This window comes from Neofelis nebulosa, chromosome X (assembly GCF_028018385.1).
Source record: "Neofelis nebulosa isolate mNeoNeb1 chromosome X, mNeoNeb1.pri, whole genome shotgun sequence".
NCBI classification, from domain to species: Eukaryota; Metazoa; Chordata; class Mammalia; order Carnivora; family Felidae; genus Neofelis; species Neofelis nebulosa.
This window is the reverse complement of record NC_080800.1, coordinates 4,504,886-4,520,192: the sequence shown is the minus strand read 5'-3', so window position 1 is coordinate 4,520,192 and position 15,307 is coordinate 4,504,886. Positions and strand designations below refer to the sequence as shown.

Sequence of the window (15,307 nt, the reverse complement as noted above, 5' to 3'; positions counted from 1 at the left end):
CCCTTGCAGATTCCAGAACCACAGGGAGAGGGGTCTGAGAGGAGGAGGGCTCAGGGCTGACTGTGTGTCCTTGCAGATTCCAGAACGACCGGGAGAGGGTCTGGGAGGGGGCGGGCTCAGGTCTGACTGTGCGCCCTTGCAGATTCCAGAATAACAGGGAAAAAAGGGCTCAGGGCTGACTGTGCACCCTTGCAGATTCCAGAACGACAGGGAGAGGGGGTGGCCTCAGAGTTGACTGTGTGCTCTCTCCAGTGGCACCTGTCTCAGCACCTCAGACTGGTCCTCAACTCAGAAGCTCTAAGAACCCCATGTTTTAGGGGACTTGCTATGGGTTTCATGCCTTAGGTATCATTGGTTAAATCATTGGCCATTGGTGATTAAATCCTTGCCCCTGGCGGTTGGGGCCAGGTGTAAAAGCTCCCTTTCCTCCAACTGTACCTTGGTCTGTCTGGAAGCCTGCCCTCATCCCAGGCACATCTAAGGACCCAGGTAGTCACTTGATCAGCAGAAACCCCGGTGTGGTTGAAACGGGCTTATTACAAAAACAAAAGATGCCCCAGATGCTCAAGAAATTCCAAACGTTTGGGGAGCTCGGTGCCAGGAGCCAGGGAACGAGACCAAACATAGGTTTTTTGTAACATCACAGACATACAGGATCACTGAGCGATTTGGGTACCGTATTCGCAAGGATACACGGATCTGGGCTGATTTCAGTCTCATCCGTGAAGCTAACTCAACAGCAGTTGTATGACAAGGGACGAACCCACGAGCGCCCCGCCCCTGAGCCCCATTCCAGGGCCGCGGGACAGGTGCGGGGTGGACCTTTCGCATGTGCTTCTTGTAAACGGGCGTCCAGGTACCTGAATGCGTGGCATCCTCCTACAACAAGATTGCACGGAAATGCAATCTTCCTGAGAACCTTCCCTCGCTCCCTGAAGGTTTCTCTGCCTTCACATTGTGAAGCTGTCCTCCTCGAAAAGCCGTTTGCAGTAGATCGTAGGGGCCGAGAGAGTCTGCACAGGCCGTGTGCCCTCATGGGAGCTGCCTGCGTGGCCGAGGCAGCTGCAAGAAGATACTACCTTTCTTCCCAGGAGAGCTGTCCTTTTTCCGCCAGGCATGGTGTCAGTTGAAACACGCCATCTGCGTGTTTTCACGTGTGTGCAGACCCAGTTTATAAGAAGACACTCGCTGGCCCTCACATACCCCTTTGCGTGAGGCCACTTGCGGAGGGAACACCCAGCTGCGACTGAACACTCAGCCCCACAGCTCCCGTGTTGTCCGTGCGTCCCCGTGTCCTTCCCGTCGACAATATTGATTTTAAACTTGTCAAAGGAAAACGAGCACTTGCCTGTCTTTACAGTAATTTATTTCATAAGGTGTTCTAGCCATCACCCTTGTTACTAATCCACACTTGTTTATGCACGGCTTTGTCTTGCGGAAACGAAACCTTTCTGGTCCTGTTTCTTAGGCAAATATATATAGTCAAGGCTTTCCAGGTTTTTCGTCAGGTGTTGTGCGTATGGTAAAATGAAAGCAAGATTGGATCAGTCTCCTGGTTGAGGAGACGCTGTACTTGGCTTTTTCTTCTCGTGCAGGAAGCACTTGCAAAGAGGGTTATTGAAATACGAGAAGGTTCTTAGAACGCGTCCGGCTCCTTTCTCTTTGATGCAATGTGGGTGCAGAAGTCTAGTGAGCCTGCCAAGTTCAGGGGCATTTCATATGACTGTTAAGTCCCCAGAGAGAGTCACGGTTGCAGTCGGCAACGTTTTATGCTGTGGGTATCATCAAATTAATTAGCTACAGTAGTAGGAATAGAAAGGAATGAAAAGCAAGCAGCGTAAAAGGAGGAAATTAGGTTAAAGCGTTAGTTACCGTTTTACTAGGAGAAAATGCCTAGCAGATCTGACGTTACACAAGTTCTCAAACGATTATTTCTGAGTTATGTATGAGTTATTCTTTTGTGCTAAAAATTAGCAAAGGTGGTACCTTCCCCAAAAAGTCCCTGTGTCCCATCCTCAACACTCTAATGAGTCCTCATCGGGTGTGTGCTGGGTACTCTCAGAGACCCTGTGCGGTGAGGTCATCTGCCCCGGCGTCCACTGCGCTTGACCATCTGCAGGCTCCACACCACCAGGCAGGTTGAGGGACAAGCTGGGAGTCGCCCCCAGGCCCTCTGTGTGTGTGAGCTCTCCATTTGACTTTCTAGCCCTAGCCGCTAACATGCACGTCTGCGGGGCAAAATAAAAACGACGGCATCATTTACACGTCACTTCTGGGCTTGACATTTATTTCACGTGAATCCTAAGATCGATTCCAAGAAGCAGACCAGTCAGGACTTTGCATGTTTTAGTTGTCTTGTTTATGTTAAAAGCTGAATTTCAGGGGTTTTCTTTTAATTCTTTTTAAAAACTTTTAAAAATGTTTTATTTTGTTTTTGAGAGAGAGAGAGCATGAGCAGTGCAAGGGCAGGGAGAGAGAGGGAGACACAGAATCTGATGCACACTGCAGGCTGCAGGCTCTGAGTTGTCAGCACAGAGCCTGACATGGGGCCCGAACCCACAGACCGCAAGATCATGACCTGAGCCGAAGTTGGATGCTTAACCAACTGAGCCAGCCAGGTGCCCCTTTTTTATTCCTTTTTAATTTTGTTTGGTTTTTGAGAAGATTGTGCACATTAAGCGTTCATACACCTAAACGGTAAGAATCTCTCTCTCTTTCTCTCTCTCTCTCTCCCTCTCTCTCTCTCTCTCTCTCTCTCTCTCTCTCGTTTTACTGTATGTGGTCTTCATCCCCAAAGTCTTCAGACAGGCGTGGGCTGTCAGGATGTTGCTGCGTGAAAAACTTACTTACCTCCCGAAACGATGGGAAGCAAGCGTATGCTTTTGGCATCAAATTTAAAATTGATTTGGTGGCCAGTTGAGCTCTGCCACGAGCTCTGTCTTTTGGGTGATAGGATGTTCCTTAGTTAGTCTCCACTCCCGGCCCCTCTGGGAGAGGCATAGCCGTGCTGGAGCCCCTTCTGGGGGTGAGGAGAGTCTCTGTGGCATCGTCGGCCACCTCCAGGGGTCTTCTGGACCTGCCCGCCTCCAACATCCCTGGCCTGGCCTCAAGACCACTGCCTCCTCCTGTCACCCACAACCACTCAGCACACATACAATGGTGTCAGTATCATTTAATGCCTCCTGCAACATGGTTTACCAGGCCCTCCCTTATTTCATTCAAAAAAAAAAAAAAAAAATCTCAACTATCTCGAATATTACCTTCACAGCTACTGTCCTTTTATTTCTTCTGTTGCACTGAACCTATGTGTGCTTGGTGCCCCTACTGAGTTTCCATGGAGGAGCTTGCTTGCTTTTCCAAATTCCACTGTCGGGGAGGAAACACATTTCCTATACTCCCTTAGGTTCTGTGCGGGGTGCCTGTAAATTAAACTGACAAGAGACATTAGTAAGAGACAAGACAGATTTTTATTCACATATGGAGGCAGCAGTTCAGAGAAAAATGTGATTCAAGGAGGCAGCTAAAATCTAGGGCTTATATACCATCTTAATAGGGGTTCGAGGGAGACAGAGGGACACTTTCAGGAGAACAAATGAGTCTCGGGAAAAATAAATGGGGCCTTGGAACGGGGAGAAGATGTGATAGCTTTGTGGCAATGTCATAATGTTTAGGCGATTTCTTATCCAGGTCCTGACCTGTGCTCACTTCTCTTCAGCAGCAAGAGTCAACTTTCCCTGGTTGTAAAACTCCCAGGGGGGCCATGGATGAGGATCGAATTGTTTAGGGAGCCTGTGCTTTTAGAAAGATAAGGAGAATTCAGAAAAAGCATCTTCCTGCCGCCGTCGACACTCACTTGTCCTCAGTTCCACGTAACTGTAGTCACCGCACCATGTTCTGCACTTTCCTGACCCCCACAGGGTCCCTGTTTTCCTTTTCCAGCCCCCTCGTTGTCATTCACTTCCTTCCTCCCTCCGCTGAATGCTCAGCATCTCGCTGGCCGCACTCCCTGCCCTCTGCTTGCTGAGCTCCTGTGGTCTCCTCACTTGGGAATAGTCCTGTGTCTGGTTGTCACGTCCCTCCTTCATCCCGGACCTCATCCTGTCTTCATCCCGGGCCACCACCCCGGGATGGCCTTCTGACACCACCACATCAGGCAGTGTGATCCCACGTAGCCACATGTTTGCCTTCTCTGTCTCACCTTCAGGTCTGCCTACCCTCCAGCCCACCAGCACGTCTGCTTATGGGACCTACTGTTTCCCTCCCACGTCTCCCCAGCCCCTTTCCACCCACGTGGCTCCACTGTCCTGCAGATAGAGTCCAGACGTCCCATCCGTGACGTCCTCAATGCTAAGGACCTCACACATGCCCCGCTCCTCTTTCCAGACCTTCTGCGGCATCGCCCCCAGTGGGAGCGCCTCTCAATAAAAACAGGAGCGCGTTTCTGTCTTCACTTTGGAGTGAGTGAGGCAGCCATTCGTAGATTTTTGCAGTTGTCGTTACCAAACGGGTGTAGAATACTTCTCTCACAGCACCACGCAGGATTCACAACCCTAAACACCTGGTATTCAGTGTGGTTAATGGGACAACAGAGAGATGTGATCTCCCTGGACGGTGAATACCACGTCGCGTCCCACGCACACGTCTGCCGCGATCGAGTAGTGACTAGGTGTTCGTCTCCGTTTCAGAGTCAACTATAGTTAGTAATTGCCCTTGGTGTTGGCCCCGCACCGTCCGACTGGCTGAACTGAATAAACAAAAGTCGTGGCAGCACCATTGTCCCTCGCAATTACAGAGACCGTGCACGCAGGAGGAGCTCCGCGCTCCGTGTATGTGTGATGTTTCTGTGCAGTGTTGTTGCAGGTCACTCCCGGGAAACACGTCGCTAAGCAGCTGATTTTTTTCTCGGTGTTTAGATTCACGCACACAGACGCATATGTCAAACCCAGCATAAACCGCAAAGTGGTATGCCCGGAGCAACTTCTGTTCCCGTGATTTGCGACATTACTGGAGGGGCTCCTTCCCAATTGAGACCTATCACGTGGTTGTGCCACCACAGCTGCCTAGCGGGTCCCTCCGTTCTGTGTGTGATTGTGCGTGAGGCTGTGGGATCTTCACGTATCAGCAATTTCCGAGAATGATAGCTCTCATTAGCCAGCCATAACACCATGTGGAGGCTAACCTGTCTGCATAAAGCCACCTCGCTCCTAGGGAAAGTTGGACACGAGATCAGATGTTTGAAAGGACGGCATTGAATCTGGCATTTCTGAAAAACGAACTAAGCAGTTGTGCAGAGAAATAATTCTTACCAGATGTCAGCAGCAGTGTGGACGGGGAGGGCACCCGTCACTTCCAGGCATGAGCAGTAGTGTGGATGGGGAGGGCAGTAGTCACTTCCAGACGTGAGCAGCAGTGTGGACGGGGAGGGCACCCGTCACTTCCAGGCATGAGCAGTAGTGTGGATGGGGAGGGCACTAGTCACTTCTAGTCGTGAGCAGCAGTGTGGACGGGGAGGGCACATCACGGTCCTACAGATTTCCTCCCTAAACCCCTGCTTCCGCCTTTCCAGTGTGTCTCACTACTGTGATAGTGCTCTGACTCCCTGTCCTGTCCCACACGCCTCCCCCACTGTGGCATGAAGGGGAAACTGGTCAGCCTGGCCACTCTGTCCCTCTCTGGTCCCTGCTGGATTCCATGTTCGCCTTCTCTGCGTTAGCACGTCATGGAGGGGGAAATGTCTGCGAGGCTCCTTAGGGAGCGATGATAAACGACATGGTTGAGAAACACTGGATTCATCACAATCTGGGTTAAATAAATAGTGAATGAATAGTCCCTAACAGTTTCCAAGGATGGCCTTTAACAAATTCAATGGTGATTTTTTGTTGTTTGTTTTTTTTTAATGTTTATTTCTTTTTAATTTTTTTTTAATGTTTATTTATTTTTGAGACAGAGAAACAGAGCATGAACGGAGGAGGGTCAGAGAAAGGGAGACACAGAATCTGAAACAGGCTCCAGGCTCCGAGCTGTCAGCACAGAGCCTGACGCGGGGCTCGAACTCACTGGCGGCGAGATCATGACCTGAGCTGAAGTCGGCCGCTTAACCGACTGAGCCACCCAGGCGCCCCTTAACGTTTATTTTTGAGACACAGAGACAGAGTGCGAGCAGGGGACAGTGAGAGTAAGACACAGAATCCGAAGCAGGCTGTAGGCTCTGAGCTGTCAGCACAGACCCCGACGTGGGGCTTGAACTCACAAACTGTGAGATCATGACCTGAGCTAAAGTCAGACACTTAACTAACTGAGCCCCCCAGGCACCCCTGTTTTTTTTCCTTTTAAGGATGTGCAAACTAGGGTGTGTCCCCATCACTTTGTGTGTTTAAACCTAGGGGAGTAGGTCATCTTGAGTGGCTGAGGGCTGTGGCAGTTTTTACCTCTGAATCCCTGTGCCCTGGGAAGTCCATCCCAGGCCAACAAAGACAACTGTCAACCCGCTTAAGTCCAGACGTGGCAACAGCTTTGTGCAAACTATCCATGAGAGGATCCCCGTGCTGGGGGGTGCAGGGGGCCTTGGACTAGTTATTCTGGAACACTCTCCTGCTTCTGGACATCTGCAGCCCCATCACGTATCTTGTCCATCAGTGGGTTGAAGGTGCAGTCCCTCCTTGTTTTTGACAGCAGAGCATCGTCCCCCAGGTGAGGGCACAAGGAAGGTGGCAGTGAATGTTGCCCAAATAAACCAGATTGCCCATTGGGATGGGAATTTCTTGCCAGGTTCCTTTGTGTAAGCTGTCACCTAATTAGCACATAGTGTTCCTTGATACTTGGGGGAGGAATATGTGATTTATCTGATTAGGTGAAGACGCCTTCGTATAGCTAAGTATACTTGCAAAGCCTTCCCTGTGACTTGTGAGGCTTGACCTAGGACTAGTCGCCTGTAGTCTTTGGGGTCATTGCTCACAACTCTGGACACGGCGTAGCTCGGCGCCCCCTCCCAGGACTCAGATATGGAGCCAGGAAGGATGTGGCCCCACGCTCATCAGGGAGCACACAGAATCCTTTTCCCCTCAGGGCAGGACCATGGTCTCCTTTCCCCTGCTGCCTGTCCACGGGGCTCTGCCCTTACCTCCTGCAGGCCTTATCTGGTCCTTGCAGGTGGCTCCCACATGTCAGAGCCTACAAGGAGGCTGCATCCAACCCCCGACACTTGAAATCTCTGCGTCCGCAGCATCACTGTGACTCCAGCCAGAGAAAGTGTCCTGCTTTTTAGGGAACACCTGGTTAGATCAGACCCACCCATTCCACCCAGGACACCCGCCCTATCTTCAGGTCCAGAACCTGAATCCTGTCTGCAGAGCCCCTTTGCCATTTGAGGGACCACAGTCCCAGGTTCCCGTCAGTTAGGCATGGACATCTTTGGGGGCCATCCTGCCCTCCACCGTGTCTATGCTTCATTTCAGTTTTCCCACTTACACAATGCAGATGGGACTATGCGTGTGTGTTGGGGTGGCCTGGGTGGCTCAGTCGGTTAAGCGTCTGACTTCAGATCAGGTTGTGATTTCACGGTCTGTGAGTTCGAGGCCCGCTTCGGGCTCTGTGCTGACAGCTCGGAGCCTGGAGCCTGCTTCGGATTCTGTGTCTCCGTCTCTCTCTGCCCCTCCCTGCCTGTGCTCTGTCTCTCCGTCTCTTTTTCTCTTTCTCTCTCAAAAATAAATAAACGTTAAAAAAAATTTTTGAAAAGGATGTGTCGAAATCACATTGGCATCAGGAATACAGCAACTCCGAGCCCCTTGGTCTTGGGCTTTCTCCCACGGCTCCTTCTCTGCTGGTTCCCGATGGTTGTCTAGGGGTTCAGATACCTCATTCCTCCAGGGTCCTGTTGCTGACCCACTAGTGCTCGCCCCCAGGTCCTGAGGTGCTGCTGGTCAGGAGAAGGCTGGTGTCGCACTCACAGGACTGGTTCTAGCGAATTCCACTGCTAATTCAGTCTGGGCGACGTGTGGCTGAGTGAGAGTCTGAGCTCCTAACTGCCACCTGTTACTACAGGGGAGAGACTGCTTCAGAAGCTGAAAAGGTCAAAACCTGCAAGGTAAACCCCGTGGAAGGTCCAGGGGTTCTCCTACAAATGCCTCGGGCAGAGGCGGGAGGCCTGTGTCAGGTGCTGAGTGTCCTCTGCCCGGTCTTAGAGAAGCAGAACACCCACGTGTGGTTCTGTCATTACGCCTACAGCTGTCAACAGGATTTGGGTCCCCTCGGAATCTTAGCAAGAAATACTCCCCCACATGCCATTTGCAGACCCCAGGAAGAGCCTTGGAGAGGTGGGGCTTGCTTTTTATACTCCGGAGAGTTTCTCCTGACCCGTATGGAGCCAGAACCCCTCTGTTCCCCACCCGACTTTGGGGCTGGGACGCCTTCTCCACGGCATCCTCTGGGCTATGCCCAGCACTGCCTACTCCGTATGCCAGCATTGAGACGATGTTTGCATTCTCTTCTCTAAAGAACAGGGAAGGATGGGACAGGTCACCTCTCTGGTGACCTAACCGTGCAGCCCTGTGGCTCCTTTTGTGCTGGACGCTCGGCGGAGCCCATGCCTGAGCTGGCAGAGGAGGGAGGGTGGGCGTCCCAGGGCTCCTTACCTTTTCACTCACTCTCCTTTCTAATGAAACACAACGTCCTTCCTCTGTGTTGTGACAGCCGGCTTGGGCTGCCAGAGCAAACCCCACATACTGGGCGGCTTGAGCAACGGCATTTGTGGTCTCTTCCAGTTCTGGCAGCTGGGAGTTCAAGATCAGGGAGCTAACGGGGTCGACAGTTGTAGGCGTAATCACAGAACCACACTTGGTTTCCTGCTTCTCTAAGAATCCTCCAGGATTCTTTGTCCTCACGTGCCTTTTCCTCTGAGCATGGGAGTGGGGAGCAGAGCAATCTCTCTTCGTCTTCTTATGAGGACACCAATCCTGTCTGATTGGGGCCCCCACGGCCCATTTAACGTTAAAACCCCCCTAAGCCCCCTGTCTCCAAACACAGTCATGAACTGGGAATTAGTGTTCACCGTGAATTTGGTGGAGGTCAGCTAAGCCCACGTACAACATGTTTAGGCATACTCGTTATGTCGATGCATCGTCTTCAGGAGGCTGATGTGCAAAGAGGTTAGCTTTTAACGTGTGAAACCAACAATGGCCCAGATCACCCCTGTGTTATCCTGAGTATCGTGCAAAGGGGCGAGTAATACCGCAGCAATTGTTCACATTTATTTGTATGCATAAAGTAGGAAAAGGAAAAAGGGGATTCTGTTGACCGTCTAGAAACTACTAAGACTGCTTTTATCAACCTTAAAACTCCCTTTGAGAGCTCTGCTGGACTTTTCAGTGGTCCCTGACAAATTTGGTGGACACAGAATCTGTGTTATTAAAAGAACATCAGACAAAGGTTTCTGAGCTATTTCAGACTCCTTTGCTCAACAGTTAATTTGCATGCGTATGCTCTAAAACGGACCCTGAGTGCCTTACAACGTACTTGTCCTGAATAAGAGGAGAGAGAATTTCTCAGGAAGCCTCCCACACGTACCTGTGACCACCACGTTATTACAGCCTACGTTTCTTTAAAGGCTTCTCAAAAGGTGAAGGTGGTGTCCATTCATGTACGTACCTTATGACTAGAGGATTTGGCTACGGATATGTTTATGCGAGTACTGGTTTTGTTCTTTGATTTCCAGACCAAAATTAATTGAAGAAGACAGTAGCTGTGCAGTATGCAAGGTATTTGCCAAAGAACTTGTGAGATGTATCTGAGTCAGACACTGTTTCCTGGGGACCACACCAGAGCTAGAATCTGCTTCAACTATAGGGAAGGGTATGGCTGTTCAGGTAGGTGGGTAGATAGGTAGAGAGAGAGAGAGACAGACAGAGAGAGAGGGAGAGAGAGAGGGATGGATGATTGATAGACATGATAGGTAGTTAAGTAGATAGATGGATGATGGATAGATGATGGATAGACAGCTGATGGATGATGGATGGTTGACAGATATAGGGATGGATGGATGGATAGATGATAGGTAGACAGATAGATAGACAGACAGACAAAATAGATGGGTAGGTGCATGGGTGGACAGATGGATAGATGGTAGATAGATAGATAGGTAGATAGGTAGATAGATAGATAGATAGGATAGGTAGTTAAGTAGATAGATGGATGATGGATAGATACTTGATAGACAGCTGATGGATGGAAGGATGGATATAAGATAGTAAGGAATGCATGGTTGGATGAAAGATAGGCAGATGGATGGACAGACAAATAATATAAACAAAAGTACTAATTAATAACAATACATGCATACTTCCATCATTTTAATATTATGTAGAGGTGTATTATTTAAGTAAACATCTAACGAAGTGTATACATGTCCATCATCACAATACTGTGGTACTTATTTATACTAATTCACGGTCTGACAAAGAACATGGAGATAAATAAAGCAAACCTTAGCTGGGAGCCCCGCTGACTGAGAACGCATCACAAATAAAGTTTAAGGCCTTCTTCAAGTTTCAGTGTCTCACGATGTAAGAACTGAGCTTGATGTTACAAAATTAACTTACAGAATAAAATCTACAAAAAGTCATACAGTGGAAGTTTCAGCATAAAAATAGCGGTTTAGCGGAACATTGCCTTTAGGGATTAGATTCCGATCATGCCTGGCTTCTAAATGGTGAATGACCATGGACGCGCCCATGGGAGTACTTAAAATGCACACACAGATGACCCCGGATTGTCTCTGAGAGTCTTGGAAGTGAACCTGAAGTGACTTGGTATCAGATTTTGGTTCACCAACAAAGGGAGACACTCTGTTCCCCAGAGACGATGTAGTCACATGTGGGAAGTTCGCTAGTTCCAGAGCAGCATGCAGCCTCAAAGGGACACTGGTAATTGCCGAACGGACAGCTTTAGTCACCAAACGACATCTCCAGCTGGTCTGGACACTTGTGTCCTGAGGGAGCACAGGTGCAGGGTTGAAGACTGACCCCGCCCACCAAGTGAGGAGGTCCCGTCCCTCTGGGGCCATTGCCACCCTTTTCCTGGCTCCGCTGACCTGAGCTGGTGAGGAGACGTCAGACACACAGAGAGTCTGTTCCGCCCAACTCGTTCTTTACAAAACGGCCAGTCTTGGTTATATGATGCTTCTCTTTGAAAGAATAAAGGGCAAGGGCCTTGTGACGCCCCCGCTGGTTCCGGTGACCAGGCTGGGTGAAGACACGCACAGATGTCCCCCGACAGGGTGCTGCTCAGCTTACACATGTCCCCCTCTGGGCGGTCAGCCCCCAAAGTGCCTCACCTCCCAGATAGTTGGAAATGTCATTCTTTCTAAATTAAACCCTTCAGGCTATAGTTTAATTAAGCTCATCTCCTCTTCCGCAGATGGAATTCAGATACATTTTAGGCTTCAGCTTGTAAAGTGGAAAGAACGTTGGATTACGGAGGCTGGGACTCTTCCTAAATTCTGTCACGTGCATGCCCGTTTGACCTTCAGCTTACATGTGAACTTCCCGTGGCTCTGATACCTTCCCGGTGACAAGGACCGGGCTGGGTCACCCGCTGTCCTCCAGATTGGACACTCTTTGGTCCCTTTGTTCCTTTTCGTCCTGGGCAGGGACACATCCACATCTCCCCTAATTTAGCACGTTGTTCATCAGATAGATGCTCCCTGTTTGCCATGGCACCCCGAGCAGGTGCCTGTCCTCCAATGCCACCCCGTCACGGCCAGGTGCAGTCCTGGTCCTGTCCCCACAGGTGAGAGAAGGATATTACTGCTGCCCGGAAGCTTCCTTGAAGTCATGGGAGCATGTTCTGGAGATCCCACCTCTTGTGCTGTGCCACAAAAAATCGCTATGTGAATTCACATGCACTAAAACACACGTACCCACACACATGTCCATGTGAATTTCGTGGGAGAGAAAGAGAGCACAGTAGAACAGGTTCAAAGGTCTCTGGTGCCCCAGCCCTCCTTCCCGCATGCAGCTAAGTGCAAGTAACACAATTCACGTTTTACAGGTGGGTGTGAGTGAGTTTACGGTGCAGTGTAATGAGTCAGCGCAGGGTGGGAAGGGGTAGGTTGGGGCTCAAGGAACCCAGAAGGACTTAAAAGAAGAAAGAGGTAAAGGTCGGTGGAGTGAAACTTTCAGTGAGCTGGGTGGGACAGGTAGAAACCACACGGAGGCGTTTGTGTATTTGAATAAAAAACATTCTTCCTGCTTTTATTTGAGCAGGATCTGAGCTTTGCGTTTCTGGTTTTGTTTAGTTTCAGCATACATCTTTCGATGCTTTTACGTTCTTCGAGTTATGATTAATAGAGTCACTTCAGGCAAATTTCAGAGATTTATTTCTGGGTTTCAATAGGTAGATAAGCTATAGTATGAGTATTCATAAAATGCCTAGGTGTTTACACGCTGGGCTCTTTCCTCCCACGCGTCCATGGAAATACATGAGATCTTAGGAGTCAAGACACAGGCAGTACAAGGGACACAAAAAGCTTTTGAGACGCTTTTCTAAGTGCTTCGAAATATAGTGGTGCTTGTGCTTTGTAGTTCTGCCTCTGCGAAGAAACAGGAAAACGTACAAGTCCAGGAACGATGGCATCTCAAGAATCCAGGCCCACACGTGGCTGGCGGTGAAGCCGGCCATGTTAACCTGTCTGTTAACCTGTCCTACATCTGGCCGCTCTGATTTCTTTAAAAAAAAATTTTAGGTTTATTTATTTACTTTGAGAGAGAGCATGAGCAGGAGCGGGCAGAGAGAGAGAGAGAGAGAGAGAGAGCGCGAGCCCTGAGCAGGCTCCACACTGTCAGCACAAAGGCCAATGCAGGCTCAATCTCATGAACCGTGACATCCTGACCTGAGCTGAAATGAAGAGCTGAGGGGGGTAAGCGACCGAGCCCCCCGGGTGCCCCCGGCCCCTCTGGTTGACTTGCAGGCGCCGAGCTGTCTCCGGCCCCGCACGCGGCTTGCTCCGCACTAGTCCGCCTTTCCCGCCGAGTGTCCTCCCACTGAGGGAACGCCAGGCTGAGAGGGAGGATCCTCAGGAACTTTCCCTGCCCCCCATGCCGAGAGCACCTGGGACGCCTTTCCTCGTCACTCGTGCCCCCTCCTTGTATCTCCCGGGACGCACACAGCGGCGTCTGCAAAAGAGCTCTCAGGCGTGGGCGCTCGGCGGCGTTCTGGATGGGGGACAGAGGCATGGAGCCCTTTTCGGCAGGTGCCGCGGTTTCCGGGTCTCCCCACAGCGATGAGCCTCCCAGATGCAGAGTAGACGCTGCTTTTGTGACTTTCGCCAAGCACGGCTACCCCAAGGGATCACCAAAACCTCTTCCTCTCTTCCAGCCGACGTTTCACAGCTGGACTGCACAAAGCTCCCAAATTCTCGGAGGACACAGGGCATAGTTGAAAAACACGAGGCCGCTGGACATTTCGGTGCCCATCCCTGACCCCACGTAAAGCAGTTGAGGACATTTAGAATGCAGTGAGGTCGTAACTGTAAAAAGGCAGGGACAGAACTGTCACCAGCGGGAAGTCTGAGCAGGAGAGCTAAAAAGACAAGCCTGCCCGTTGTCAGCCCACTCTGCCTCCCGTCTGAGAGACCGTTGACTCAACGGCAGAAGCAGGGAACTTGAAGAAAAGCCGGAGGCCTTGTTAAGTTCTCGGAAGGAAGGCAGAGGAGCTGAGTGTCCTGTTTGTCCAGTGTCTGGTTTCTACTGCTCGAAGCCCCGTCTCCGGGGTAAACCAGCTTAGTCCCTGAAGGTGGCCCCCTGCTGAAGCCGGGGGGTCATTCTGATGCCCAGGAGCTCATTCAGCCCTGGCTTCTGCCCCTGGGGGAGGGGGCCAAGGAGATCTCGGCCCAGCTGGAAAGGAAGGAGGGGGGTGGAGAAGTATACTTGCTACGGAACAGTGCAACAGGAAAGACTGTAGGAGTGTGTGTGTGTGTGTGTGTGCATGAGTGTTGGTGAGTGTGCATGTGTATCTGTGGGTTTCTGTGTGTGCAAGTATCTTCGTGTGCACGTGTGTGTTTGTGAGTTTGAGTGTGCATGCATGCATGCATCTCTGAGCGTGGGTTTGCATATCTGAGTGCTGTGATGGTGTGCATGAGTGTGCATATATATGTCTCTCTGAGTTTCTGTAAGCATATGAGTGTGTACATGTGTGTCAGTGAGGCAGTGTGGGCGTGTGTTTTCCACCGACCTACAGGCATGACAGGATGCAGAACTCGTAGTTCACGGCACTGTCGCTGATGTCTGGGAGCCCCCGGGTCACCAGCGCAGTGAGCTGCGACTACCCGCCGGGGACAAGGTTCTCGTGATGAAGGCAGGACGACACGGGCCGGGTGGGCGGATAGGTGTGACCTTGGCATGTGCTGGCACTTGTGAGTCAGCAAAGGACACAGCGGGGACACGGGGAGAGCATCTCGCAGTCGTGACCGGAGCCCTGTCTCCAGAAGTCTGGCCCCTGCAAGAACAGAACGTTACCAAGAGAGAATTCATGAAGCTGTTTCCAGGTCCCGAGGGAACTTTCTAGATGCGTGTCTCCCCTGCGCAGACAGTGATGTAGGATGACTGGCCGATCAACCGTTGCATGGATGTGAGACCTCTCGTTTGGAAAGACTCCTGATGGGAGCCATCCCGTGGTGCTGGTCACATGACGGGATGTCTAGGAGCTGCCTGATAAGCACTGTGCACGGACACCCAATTTTAAACGTAGGCATCTTGGGGCGCCTGGGTGGCTCAGTCGGTGAAACGACCGACTTCACCTCAGGTCGCGATATCTCGGTTTGTGAGTTCAAGCCCCACATCGGGCTCTGTGCTGACGGCTCGGAGCCTGGAGCCTGCTTCCGATTCTGTGTGTCCCTGTCTGTCCCTCCCCTACTCATGCTCTGTGTCTGTCTGTCTCAGAAATAAACATTAAAAAAAACCGTGGGTGCCTGACGGGGTGGCAGTCACCCCGATGACGAGGTGGGTTCGCACGGTGACCTGAAGGAGAGATCACACGTGGCAGCACGCGGCCTTGGAGCCCAGAAACTTTTGTCGCACGCCTCAGCCCAGTAGAGGCTCAGCCTTTCACGCCAGCACTGTAACCATTCAGTTCCCAAAGCCTAACAACACCACCAGCCGTGAAGTGCGCTTGCATTTAAAAAGCGTGGCTCGGGGCGCCTGGGTGGCTCAGTTGGTTAAGCGGCCAACTTCGGCTCAGGTCACGATCTCGCGGTCCGTGAGTTCGAGCCCCGCGTTGGGCTCTGGGCTGATGGCTCAGAGCCTGGAGCCTGCTTCCG

The 15,307-nt window shown here is 51.1% G+C and overlaps 1 protein-coding gene across 5 annotated transcripts in view; it reads left to right on the top strand.

Moving 5' to 3' along the window:
* The window catches only part of PUDP (pseudouridine 5'-phosphatase), a 665,979-nt gene that overhangs the window by 72,977 nt on the left and 577,695 nt on the right, over nt 1-15,307 (top strand). The gene's annotated exons all lie outside the window — the stretch shown is intronic.